At 51.0% G+C, this 13,557-nt stretch overlaps 1 protein-coding gene across 1 annotated transcript in view; it reads left to right on the plus strand.

Moving 5' to 3' along the window:
- The window catches only part of GNAO1 (G protein subunit alpha o1), a 143,402-nt gene that overhangs the window by 104,352 nt on the left and 25,493 nt on the right, over nucleotides 1-13,557 (plus strand). The gene's annotated exons all lie outside the window — the stretch shown is intronic.

Here is a 13,557-nt window from a genome sequence, read left to right on the forward strand (position 1 = left end):
TACACACTGTGGTAAGTTCTTTTAAAGAAAAGGATGCTGGCGTGGAGACAACAGGAAGCATCTGCTTCAGACGGGGTAGGGTAGAGCAGAGCAGGGAAGACTTTCTCCTGGGGTTACATTTAAGCAGACTGGCGAATGAGAGGAGCCAATCTCTCTAAGACTTGAGGTAGCAGGAGGAGTCGTGCAAAGGCCCTGAGGTGGAAATGAGCTTAGCATGTGTGTCACACAGCCTAGAGAGGGGGCAGGGTGGCAGGCAGATTTAGGTAAATGAGGGCAAGGGAGTCTCTGGGTTGAGGTTTAAGGGGAGGCAGGACCCAGACCGGCACAGCCTACGTAGCACTTGGAATGTTGGAGAGAGAACCCCCGCTCCCAGCTCCAAGGGGAGCCCCATCTCAAGGGCTGCAGTAGCTTGCTTGGGCTGTCACAACAAAGTGCCACAGACTGAGTGGCTTAAGCAACAAAAATTTTTCTCACCATTCTGGAAGCTGGAAGTCTGGGATGAAGGTGTTAACAGAGTTGGTTTCTTCTGTGGCCTCTCTCCTTGGCTTGTAGATATCTGTGTCCTCACATGGTCTTCCCTCTGTGTGTGTGTCTCAGTCTCCTTAAAAGGACACTGGTCACAGTGGATGGGGGCCCACTCTAATGACCTCATTTTAACTTAATCACCTCTTTAAAGAGCTGACTCCAAATACAGTGACGTTTCTGAGGTACTAGGTGGTTAGGGCTTCCACATATGAATCTGGGGGGCTATAGTTCAGCCCATAACTGGGGTCTTAACTGACGCCCTCTTTGAGGACAGCTTTGTGGTTTCAGATCAGCATATTCAAATGCCCTGGGAAGCCAGAGGAGACACTCCTAAGCAGACTGCTCCCTCTTTGTTGAAAGAGATATAGCAAATATTTAAGAGTGTCAAAGACTTAATGGCACCAAACTGAGACTTTCTTACCCACGATTAATCACAATCCATGGAAGAGAGTTGGAAACTTTCCGGGAGTGATTCAGTGGTTATTACTGCAGGTCCCCGTTGGCCCACACTTTGGGACACCCTCTTTCAACCTTGCCAGGAAGGGCAGCCAGCAGAGCCTAGGCAGGGAGGTGGGTGGCAGGCTGGGTGAGGAAGAGGACTGGGGATGGCCAAGCCCGCCAGGCTCTTTCATGCTTCCTCCCAACCCCTAGCATGGCCCCTTGCCTGGGAGAGAGGCCCAGACAGCTTTATGCTGAATTAAATGGTGGGGACAACCCCCAGCCAACTTCAGGATCTGCCTTCCCCAAGACCCCTCAGATCAGTGTGTTCTCTGCTTCCAGAGCTGGGGAGATAGCCGACCCCCAACTGCTGGAGGACCAAGGTGTCTACAGACCCACTGATTAGCCTTGGGTGGCTCTCTTCACCTTATGCTGAAGATAAAAATAACTACCAGGAGGGAAATGGCCTAGAGAAATTACCTTGAAATTCAGAAAACATGAAGCCAGGCTCCATCTAATTAAGATGACATTTTAAAAGGAGGGTTGGGGGATGCCTGGGTGGCATTTTAAATTGCAAGCTGATTGTACAGCCTCTAATTTTGGTTCTGAGAAAAGTTTCCAATCGAAACAGAAGACGGACTTCAAAGGCGCCGCCTACTGCAGGCCAGGCAAAGGGAGTGAAAGACCAGCAGGGGGGCCCTGGGCACAGTGTGGCCAGGACTCAGCAAAGGCTTGGAGGTGGCAGGGGGCCACGGTCCCCTGGAGCCTGCTGTGTCTTTTAGGGGATCAGTGGAGCCGCTCCTGAGAGGAGCACTAATTGAGGCAGTGGCCTTGTCCTTTGAGAGTGAGTTTTGTCCAGCCTGGGCCATCTTGGGGGCACTCACTAGGCAGAGCTTTGGCCTGGACTGGCTGCAGGCATCCTCCCCCGAACTTCTTCTCCCCCTGGTGCCATAGAAACAAGGCCTGGTTCTCCTGTAGCAGCCTCGAGCACCCTCTTGGGGAGGGGGCTACTCCCTCAGGGGATTTCTCCCCGCCAGCCTCTCAGGCCCACCAGGTAGAAAAGGCCTGCTCCCTCCCAGAGTTCTGGGAGAGGCAGTCCCAGTCCCTTTCAGTTTGGAAGGCAGGTGGATGGACCTCCCAGTTGGAGGTAGGTGGAGGCTGACCCATCCTCTCAAGCGTGAAGATCCTGCTCCCCTGCTCTCTGGGCAGAGCAGCCCCAGCTTTGTGCAGAGCCAGCTGCCCTCAAGGGGCCTGCATGTCCTCCCTTTTGTTCACCCCGAGTTATCTCACAAAGATGGTTTACCTAGGCAGACTCACTGTTGATTTGCACTAATGTTGATTTGCACACACACATGCCATGATTTAAGCATCTCCCAGTTCAAAGAGCATACTCACCCAGACCCTGGGTTCTCACAGGGACCCTGGGAGGGGAACGTGGATGGAGAACACCACTCAGACCTGAAGAAACTAAGTCACAAACAGTTGAAATGATGTGCCTACGCCTTTGGAGGCCAAATCCTTGCACTCTTCCACAAGTCTCACGTGGACGCATGTCACTTCCCACTTCCTTCCACTAGACTCTCCCTCACCCACCTAGCTTCTGATCAGCCACCAAGGTCTGTGTCCTGTTCCCCTTCTTTCTTCTCCATCTGTCTCTCCGCAAAGGCCTTCATCCAGTTCCTCCATAGGGAGGCAGGCAGGATGGTGAAGTGGCTGAGGAGTGAGGGGTAACAGATGGGAGGAGTTCCAGCAGGTGGCGGCGGGCGAGGTGGCCTTGGTTCCCTCCCAGTGGGGAGCCATCGAGGGTTTTCTGTGGTGATTAAATGCTCTCTGGGCAGTAGATTAAAGGAAGAGAGGCTGGAGTCCAGGACACAGGTCTGGACCCCAGCTGTCATCCATGCAGGAGAGGCAGGGGTGCCTTGGAGAGGTGTTCAGACAGTTCTGGAGGAAAAGGACAGTTCTTGGGAATCAGCTGCAGGGACAGAGGAAGGGAAGAGAGCAGAGTTGGCCTTGGGGTCTCCAGCTTGTGTGATGGAAAACACAGCATTGCCTTTGGAAAGGCAGTGTGTCCCCCAAAGAGTGGTGCAGGCACTCCTGGAGTCATACAGGTTGACCTGGCCATTCATACAGATTCACATCTTCTGTCTGAGTAGTGGTAGGTGTTTTAGTGTATATTAGAAAAATTAACACACAGACGTCTGATTTCACAGATACTATTGTTTAGGATAAGTTGACTTTTTAAAGTGAGTTATTTAATGTCATTTTATAAAATTAAGTAAATAGCAGCGTTCACTTGCTGGCATGACAGAAACCAGGAGCCTGAGATGGAACAGAGGTGGTGTTGGGGACTGTGAAATGGGAGACCAGGAGCAGGGGAGCAGGGGGACCGTCCAGGAATGTGTTGAGTAGAGGAGCCAGTGAGCCGGGGCACTGCCCAGAGAACCTGCACAGAGGAGGTCCTGGTGGCATCCCGCCCACAGAGAAGGTGGCTTAAGAAAGCAAGAAGGGGTTTGAGGACTCAGCCCTGGGGACTTAAATGTCGGGTGGAGGGACAGGGACCCACAAGGGAGACAGAAGAGGGCTTACAGTGGACCAAGGCGACCTGGACACAGTGACCCTGTGTCCACCAGCCTGGCACCCAGAAGGAAGAAGAGTGAGCAGAGAGCAGGCCGTCAGTGGGGTTGGCCCTGGCGGGAGGGGACAGAGGGAGGAGGATAAAAGGAGGAAGGGGAGGACAGTGGCATGAGGGGAAGCAGGGTCAGAGGAAGGGCTTAGGGTGGGGAGGCCACAGCGTGGTACAGAGAGAGGGTGCAGAGGAGTGGGAAGGGGGTGTGGGTGGTCAGGGGTAAAGAGTCAGCAGAAATGGAGTAGGGACCAGACCCCATCACTGCCTTTTCAGCAGGTCAAGTCTGACATGGGAGGCAGGGCACAGTGGCTTCCCTTTCAGGGTTTGGCTGAAGTTCATCCAGTTGCTGGATGGGGTTCCAGAAGCTCGAGAGCAAGCAGTCCTAGGTTGGATTCAATGGCTCCCAGGACTAGGTTGTTCCGGCCTCTCCCCAGGCAGGCAGAGAGGACAGCCCACCTCACTGGAAGGCAAGTGCCCGCTCAGCCGCACAGCTGCTGGGGACAGGTGGGCAGGGCAGGCCCCTCCCTCCTTCCTTCTGTCCTCCCTGCTGGCCTTGGGGCTGGACATTTACCTTCCTGCTCCCTTCCGAGAGGATTTTGGCAGCTAGGAGACCAGAGGTCACCATGACAACAAAGCTCCTTAGCAGACCTGCTCCCCTGCATCTGTGTCCAGACAATTTGGGGCAATCATCTCTTAACAAAAGTGAAGCCTCAGGTTGGCTGCTTGGGGTGGGGAGATGGAGGGAGTGAGCAGACTCACAGTTGCCATCCTTCCACCCAAGGCAAGGAAGGCACAGATGCCCCTTCCCTTTCCATGAGAATGCCATGTGATGTGCTCCTTGGGAGCCAGAGCCAACAGTGAGCTCATTCATTCCCACACCAGTGAACCCAAAACCAGGGAACCAAGGAGGGAGAGAAGGACAGAGAAGGAAACAGGAAGTCCATGGACAGTGAAAGCTGGAGTCCGTGGCATCCCCCAGGTCCTGCCAGCAAGCAGTGTACACGCCCAGTAAATCAGGGTGCTTCCGCAAGCTTCACAGAACCTACAGCCAAGGCCCTGCTGGTGGGAGGAGGGTCAGGGCTGTGCAGATCGAGAAGGTGAAGTTGGCTGTTTTCAGACCCCTGCCCAGGGCCCAGAGCCCGCCTCACAGCTCCTAATCACTCTCCTTCTGCACTGGCTGTGTGCCTGCCTTACACTGCACGCTGTGGGACGGCGCTTCCCAAGTTGGGGAGTGGGCAGGTTTTAGCCAGCATGTTGGACAAACAGGTTGATTTTTATCCCAGTAGCTATTACCTCATTTTACTGCATTTTAGAAAAAGATAAAAATTAACATATCAAATATCCTTTTGCAGATATTATTGTTAGTGATACTAAATATACTTTCCCTTAAAGTAAGTTAAAGTGAATAAAAATCTAAAGTAAAGATATTAAGTAAATTATAGTAGATGGTATAAAAACACAGCAAAAATTTACCATTATTTATTGAGTTCCTACTGTGTGCCATGCAATGTTCTATGGAACAAGAATTATGCCAGTGGTAGGTGTGTGAGTGACGGAGGCTTGAGAAACATGGCTGTGAGGCACAACTTTCTCCTTTTTTCAGGAGAGTGGCTGGGGGACACAGATTTTTTGATACTCTAGAAAACTTACCTCTGTCCTTCATCAGCTTACAATTTTATTTAGAGGGCAGTTGCTTGCTTATTGAAGCAATAGAAGAGAGAGAGTACCAGATAATCCACAATCTAGGGCTGATCAGTGGCCAGATGTCACATAGGGAACAAAGACCGGGGGAGAAGAACACTAACAGGATGCATGGGCCAGGGTACCACTCACTGCTACAACAAATAGGCCCCAAATGTTTCATGGTTCAGATGTGACAGAGGGTTATTTCTTGCTCATCTAATAGTCTCAGCAGGTGCCCTGGGTGGCTGGGTGGCTCTCCTCCACACGGTGATGCAAGACATGCTCCTTCCATCTTATGTTGTCACCCCCCTGCCCCCTGGACTTTGTCATCCTCTGCGTTCAGGGGCACACTTACTTCTGAAGGGCCTAGACCCAGGACATCCACACTCCATGGACTCCAGCCCAGTCACATGGCAGGTGGTGGCCTGCAGGAGAGTCCCTAACCCAGGGGCCACGAGTAGGCAAAATACAGCCCTCACTGAGCTAGACAGCCCAGGAAAAACTCCCTTTTTCTAACTCCAGCAAAGGTGCTGTGTGGACTGGCTTCTACCCTGCACAGGGCTTGGGGAGCAGGACGTGGAGAAGTATGAGAGGGGAGAGAGGGGCAGAGGAAAGCCAGCATGCCTTGGAGTGAAGAGGAACCTGAGCCCAGGTGGCTCCAGGTGGCCTCGTTTGTGGCGCTGCTGGTTCAGAGAGTGAGGGCCAGCCCGAGCCGAGCCCCACCTAAGTGGGGCCTCCATGGCTGCCCCGTCACTCAGTGAACCCTGTGCAGCAATGCCGCAGCATAGGGCAGAGCTGAGACCTCAGGCCTGCCCAATGGGCACCTGACCACCCTCCCACACCCAGGTCTGTGTAGCTGGGGCCTTGTCCTGATGCCGCGTTGGCAGCGTGTCACCCAGTATCAGTGTCGAGGAGATGAGGATGGCAGGGGCTAAGTGGGGAGGAGAGGCCATGCACCCCGATCCTAGGCCTTAGAGAAAGCTGCCAAGGTGGTCGCCCCCAGGCTGGAGCAGCTCTTCTCCACCCGGCCCTGAGCTGGACGTGGACCCTGTGGCAATGGGGGCACAGCTCTCCCTCATCCTGCCCTGCTGACACAACAGGATAGACAGGTCCCCAGAGGCTTCACTCAGTCCCAACCTGCCCCCAGTGCTGTGCTCCTCTTGCAGCCAGGTGCTGGGAGTGGAGGAGCTGGCACCCAGCCTGGCCCTGCTGTGCCCTCCCCATCCTGCCTGCCTAGGGCAGCCCATCAGGACCTCTCTGCCTGGCCCATGTTTTGGTTAACAGGAGTATTTGTCACCCTTGTTTTTTACACCTGTCGCCATCCCACCTGCTTCGTGTAAACACTGCCAGCATCGATGGCTAACACTGGTCCCCAGGGTGGGCACCAGCCAGGCTCCTGGGAGCTCCATCCCCTTAGCAACAGGACCGAGGAGCGCAGGTGATAGCAGCAAGAGCGCGTCCACGTGCCAGCTTTCCCAGACCCTTCCCTCAAGGAGACGGCAGAAGCAGGGCTCCGGGCCAGGTGCTGACCCCGGGCTTGCCATCCAGCAGCTGGGAGGAGGCAGTGCAGCTTGGTGACCACAGAATGTGAGCCCTGGAGGCAGACAGCTGGAGTTCACGTCCCTGCTCTGCCCCTCACTAGCTGAGTGACCTTGGGCCAATCTCATAACACATCTGAGCTTTGGTTTCTCCAATTATAAAGGGGGGGGGGAATGATAATTCTTGCAAACATTAAATGAAGCAAAGCCCTTGGGAAGTGCTCACTAAATACTAGGCTGCTGTAATTATCTCTTAGAGCCCCTCGTTGACCACCGGAGCTCCAGGCGAGTATGTCTGTGCCTGTGCATGTGTGTGTCTCTGTGTGTGTGTCTTTACCTGTGTGTGACTAAGTTGTCAGCTCCAAGGCTCACAGTGGACACTGGGGAGGCCACAGCCCTAGGCTTTCTGGTCCTCTGGGCTGGTTGGCTTGGCCTGCTGTGGCCCCTGACCTCAGATGTCCCTCCTCTACCCCAGCCCCGGCAGCCTTCCACCACTACTAGCCTTTGGGAAAAATTCGTTAACTCCTGATTTTCTACCTGAGAGTGTTGAACTGTAGCCAAAAGCCCCACTCTCAGCCCAAGAGGAGGTCTGCTGTGAATCAGTCACACCTCAGCAGGCGGAGGCCTCGTTGGTGGCCCTCAGGTGTGCTGGTTGGGGGCCCCCGCCAGGTGGGGCACAGTGCTGCCATATGTGAGGGGAGGTGGTTGTGTTTTCTGACGTGGGTTCACCAAGTCAGAAAGGGATTCCTTCCTATCCTTTAGCCTGAGAACCTCAAGAGGAAAGTCTCAGGCTGGTGCTAGCACCTCAACACCCCTGCATCGTCCCCCTTGTGAACAGAGAGGCAAGAGGCAGGGTCCTGCTGGAATTTAACGTTCGGCTTTCCTTGTCCTTAATCTTACGGGTGTCTTCTATTTAAAATGCTTCATGCAGGTTTTCTGTTTACCATAAGGATATGAAGTTTATAAAGTAGAAAGATGTGTCTAAGAAAAGTAGTAAGTGTTAGGCGTCAGGTGGAACAAGACTCGGGCAGAAGTTATGAAGATGTTTAGGGGATAATGTTTGGGAAAGAATGACCTGGTCTAGTGGTTTTCAAACTTTTTGGTGTGAGAACCTTTTACAGTACACTTTACAGTAATTTTTTAAAAATTATTGAGAACCCCAATAAATATTTTGTTTATGTAGGTTACATCTATCCATTTTTATTGCATTAGAAATAAAAAACAAAAAAGCTTTTAAACATTTATTCATTTAAAAGTAACTATAATAAACCCATTACTATTAATGTAAGTAACATTTTAATGAAAATTACTGTATATTCTAAAAATAGTCCAGTAAGTAAATGTCATTGTTTTACATTTTTGCGCATCTCTTCAATGTCTGACCTAATGGAAAACAGCTCCATTTTCATATGTGCTTCTGCGTTCAGTTTGTTGTGATGTGTTGTTTGGTTGACGAATATGAATAAACTTGGCCCCACACAAGTGCATAGTTGGAAAAGGAAGGAGCATTTTACTAGCCTTTTCAGATAGTTCTTTTTTGAAACTCACCAAAACTGGACAAGTGGTAGTTTCTTAAAGGATAGAATCTGAAACTATCAGTGATCATTTCCTGTTCTGTAATCTTAAATTCCACTGGTCTCTTCAACAAATGTTGCTGAAACAACTGGAAATCCACATGCCAAAAAGTGAATCTAGACACAGACCTTATACTTTTAACAAAAATTAACTCAAAATGGATCATGGAACTAAATCTAAAATGTAAAAATATAAAACTCCTTGAAGATGACATAGGAGGAAATCTAGTTGACTTTGGGTGTGATGATGACTCTTTAGATACAATACCAAACGTGGAGTCCATGAAAGAAATAATTGATAAACTGGACTTCATAAAAATTAAAAACTGTCCTGTGAAAGACACTGTCAAGAGAATAAGAAGCCTTGGACTGGGACGAAATATTTGTAAAAAACATGTTCAAAAAAGAACTATTATCCAAAATATACAAAGAACTGTTACAGTTCAACAATAAGAATATAAGCAGTCTTGTTAAAAAAAATGGGCCAAATACCTTAACAGACACCTCACCAAAGAAGACACACAGATAGCGAATAAGCATATGAAGACATGCTCCACATCATATGTCATCAGGCAAATGCAAAAATCAAACAATGAGGAGATACCACTACATGCTTATGAGTATGGCCAAACCTGGAACAGTTACACCACCAGCTGCTGGTGGGGATGTGATACAATAGCAACTCTCCAGCATTGCTGGCAGAATGCAAAATGGTACAGCCACTTTGGAAGACAGTTTGGTGGTTTCTTACAAAACTAAATATAATCCTACCATACAATCCAGCAATCACACTCCTTTGTATTTACCCAAAAGATGTGAAAACTTGTGTCCTCACAAAAACCTACACACAGGTGTTTATAGCTGCTTTATTCATAATTGCCAAAACTTGGAAGCAACCAAATGTCCTTCTGTAGGTGAATGGATAAAGAGACAGGGGTATGCCCAGACCATGGACTATTAGTCAGCATTAAAAAGAAATGAGCGATTAAGCCACAGAAAGACTTGGAGGAACTTTCAATGCATATAGTAAGTGAAAGAAGCCAATCTGAAAAGACTACATACTGTACGATTCCAATTATAATGGCATTCTGGAAAAGGTAAAGCTACGGAGGCAGTAAAAGGTTCAGGGGCTGCCAGGGCTTGGGGGAGGGAGGCATGAATAGGTGGATCACAGAGGATTTTTAGGACAGTGAAAATGCTCTGTATGATACCGTGATAACGGACACATGTCGTTATACCCTTGTTCACTCCCGTAGAATGCGCAATACCAGGAGTGAACCCTGAGGTTAAGCACAGACTTTGGGACATGGATCAGAGATTATGTGGGAAATCTCTGTACCTTCCTCTCCATTAAGTCTTTAAAAAAAAAATCCACTGGTCTACTTTGCACTTTGAATGTTTCAACCATGCATGATTTTTAGTGTCATTTGGTCACTTGGATAATATTAATTCAGAGTTATGCAGATCTTCCAAACTGACGCATTTCAGTGGAAAATATAAAAACTCAAATTTGTTAACATCAACATCTATCTGTCTTAGCAGAAAAGTCTTTAGGTTTTGGGAAGCTGTCAACCTTATGGTGCTAAATACAAGTTTTCCAAAATTCTGCTTTTTCTCTTGAAAGCTGGGAATTTTTTTCATTTTTGGTAACAAATTTGTTAGTTGTTTTCCTTGAAGTGAAAGGCTCATTTGGTTTATTTTTAGAAAATGCCTTCCCAAGACCAAGTCTGAGTTATCATTGTCTGGCTGGCAGGCATTCTCTCAAGTGAAAGTGGTGTCCCGTCAGAAAAGGGACTGTTTCGGCTGGGCAGCGCAGGCTCACAAGTGCCTTCCCTCTGGACGACCGTCATCCGCCGTCTGCCCCAGGAGCGCTTTATGCACACTTCCCGTTTCATTGCACAGAGTATGAAAAAGACATGCGCTCAGGGTAGAGAGTATTTAAATTTCACAATTTTTACTACTTCATCAAGCCCATGCCTAAGTAGAACTGGCATTGGTTTTCCTGTGACTGCAGGGTGACAGGATAGAAGGACAACTAGTGCAGTTCGGTGCCGCGGCTCCCTGCCGAGGGGCTGCCCTTCTGCCTCCCGATCCTTTTGCACCAGCGGTGCCGGCATTAGCACCACCAGAGAGGCCAGGAACATCTTAATGGCATTATGAAAACAGTTTTGATCTTGTGGACCCCTGAGAGACCCCGGGGGTAGGCAGATCACCTTTTGAGAACCACTAATCTAGCCACCCCCTTCTTTGTGCCTTTGAGGACAAGGACGCTGAGATCAGATGAAACTTGCCCAGGGCCCCAGAGTCAGAAAGAGGCAGAGCATGGACTGCAGCCAGGTCTTCTCACACCTGGTGCACTGCCCCAGGCCGCGTCCCTGAGGTCCTGGAAGCAGGTGACCTGCTCCCTTTGAAACAAAAACATCATCCGATCATTGTAATGGGTGGTGGAGGAACCGATGTCTCCAGTGAGGGGACAAGAAGACAGGACAGGGTGTCAGTGAATAAGCTGGGGAAGAGGCACTAATCAACCAAACCTGTCGTATCCAGGGCCTGCCTGCCCACCCCACCCCCATCACTCCCACCACATGTGTGCTGTTCCAGCTTCCATCTTTTCTCTTCCATAATTGTGTCGCAAATACCTCCCAGCCGAGGCGGCTCTAATTAAACTATTCACCATCATCACTTTGTGTTCTGAAGAGACGAGGTTGGCCATTATCACTTTTCTTTCCCTTTGACTGAGCTCTGTGTGGGTAATTTCATTCTGCCCTCGTTCATTTCTTAGAAATTTAGCCTATCCAATTTTAGTTCTTTTCTCCTATCTTAGAACATTGAGCTCGGGAGAAAGGAGGCAGAGGGTAAGGATTTGGAAATTTCTGTCCCACTCACCTTAAAGTTTGTTTTGGACTGAATGGTGCCTGCTTGGTGGTTTGGCTGTCCCCCTCACCCCTGTCCAGGAGCAGTGCCCAGGAGGTAGAGACTGGCAGGTCTGGACCCACCGAGGGGAGAAGGACACCAGGAGGAAGTGACACCACAGAAGGCTGTCCTAAAGTGGATGGTGTTTGGGGTTTTGGACAATCGTGCATCCCAAGTCCATCCTCAGGGATCTGAGGTGAACAGAAGCCATGGTGACATAAATGCCCCACTGCCCCCAGGCCCAGGACAGCCACCACCCTGCATCCCCCATCTCTGCCAGTCACCCACCTAGTACACCCCTCTGTAGGCCCTCGCTCGCCCTCTTCTACACTAGCCTTGGTGTTTCCCTGTGCAGAAGCTGGGCGCTGATCCCTGCCCCGTACCTACTAGTCCCCCTGCCTGCCCCAGCCCTAGACACCATGCCTGGGTGGTGGTAGGAGACACACAGGGCGGCTTCACCTGAGAACAGCAAAGCTAGGGCAGAAAGCCCAGCACCCTGGGGAGGGCCGGGAGCCCGAGAATGTGAACTGTTAGCATCTGCCCTGTGAGGCTCCACAGGGGGCCCAGCCCACCTCCAGCCCTCCCCCTCGGGAGCACACACTTCACCCTGGATGCAGTCTGTATGAGCGCTCCTGGACCATCTGCGCCGGCTGGGTGCTGTCCTTGCTTTAATGTCTGTGAGCTGCATGGGTTTCCAAGCTCACCATTGTCCTAAGGCCCTGCTGATGGCTAGAGGGGCGTCTGATGCCCTCTAGCACCCACAGCTTCCTGGCAAGGCCCTCAGCTTCCCTTTCCTTCCCTCCTCAGGGAGGACTGGTCTCTGGACTGTGCCTGCCTTGCGGGCACAGCTGACCCATGGCTGCCAGTCTCCCAGATGTAATCTTCTTGCGTCTCCCACCCACATACCGGCTTCTCCTCGAGGTGCGGCCCTTGCTCAGTGGCTGCCTCCTTGGAGGGGCCTTCCCTGACTCCACAGCTTGGTTGACGTGTCTGACACCCCCACTGTACTGCAGGCTTGGATGGGTTTCCAGATTCTGCTGGCTGCCACGTCCCCGGCCCCCAGCCTGGTGAGCGAACCGTGACTGGTCTAGTGCTGGCGCCTTCTGCTGAACTTGGGCTGGGGATGCAGGTGGGAAACCACACTAGTTGCAGGGGCTGACAGATGGTTTCTAAGTGGAAACTTAGGTGTTGAGACTAGAAGCAGTGACCCCTGGAACCCAGACCACAGTCACCCCTACAACCCTGCTTCTTGAAAATAAGTAAGTCAGCAGAAAAGTCTGCTTCTAAATAATTGGCAGATCAAAGGGTTTTGAGGCTTAAAGGGGTGTGATCCTTCAGAAATGGGTTCTTTAGAGAACCCAAGCCTTCTCCAGCTTCTCAGGAGACAGCCTAGGCCCAAAACAGAAGGTCCTCAGAAGGGCTTAGGGCAAAAAAATCCCTGAGGAGTCCTCTGAACCCAGCTGCAGTTCTTAGGAGAGTCTTCCTTTACAAGGCCAGGCTCCTGACAAAGATGGTACCATGGGGCAGAGTGGGGGAACATCAAGGGGACACTTCTCCCCTGAGGTGTTTGGGGCACCAGCTAATGGGCTGGGGAAATGCAGGCACTCTCTTGTTATGCCTAAATATTTCTCTTGCTGCCAAATGTGAAAATTCTTAAGGCTGAGACCCCACTCAGTAGTAGGCGTACAGTGGATAAGTGAGTAAACCGGTGGATGAATGGGTGGGTGGCTACACGGATAAAAGAGTGAAAGGAAAGGGTGCACAAATGAATAATGAAGGGATGGACAGATGCGGTGAAAGATAGAAGGGAGATGAAGGAATGGGTGGGTGGGTGGGTGTCCACATGGGTGGACACATGATGTGGGATAATGTAGATGGATGGCTGGAGAAGGGATGGGCAGGCACATTTGAAAGGAGGCCAGATTGGAAACAGCACCAAATCCTTGGTTCTGCCATAGGATCTTTCTGGGGAGCCAGGAAGGTTCCCATGGCTAAGGCAAATAGTAGACCTCTGAGGTCCCTCAGCTGTCCCCGGAGACTGACTGACAGCAGGCTCTGAGCACAGCCTTGCTAAGACTCCTAAGTCCCAGTGGAGAAAGCATGCCCAGCCCTCAGCCGCTGAGTGCCTACAGCACCCCAAGTAACAAAAATGCCTCATGAATGTCCAAAATGCCCCTGAGGGGGGCAGAGCGGAGACACACGTAGGCAGCTATCTGCCAGCCCAGGGCCAGGGAGGCCAGCCCCTGCGCAAGGGCTGGGG

This window comes from Camelus ferus, chromosome 9 (assembly GCF_009834535.1).
Source record: "Camelus ferus isolate YT-003-E chromosome 9, BCGSAC_Cfer_1.0, whole genome shotgun sequence".
Lineage (NCBI taxonomy): Eukaryota > Metazoa > Chordata > Mammalia > Artiodactyla > Camelidae > Camelus > Camelus ferus.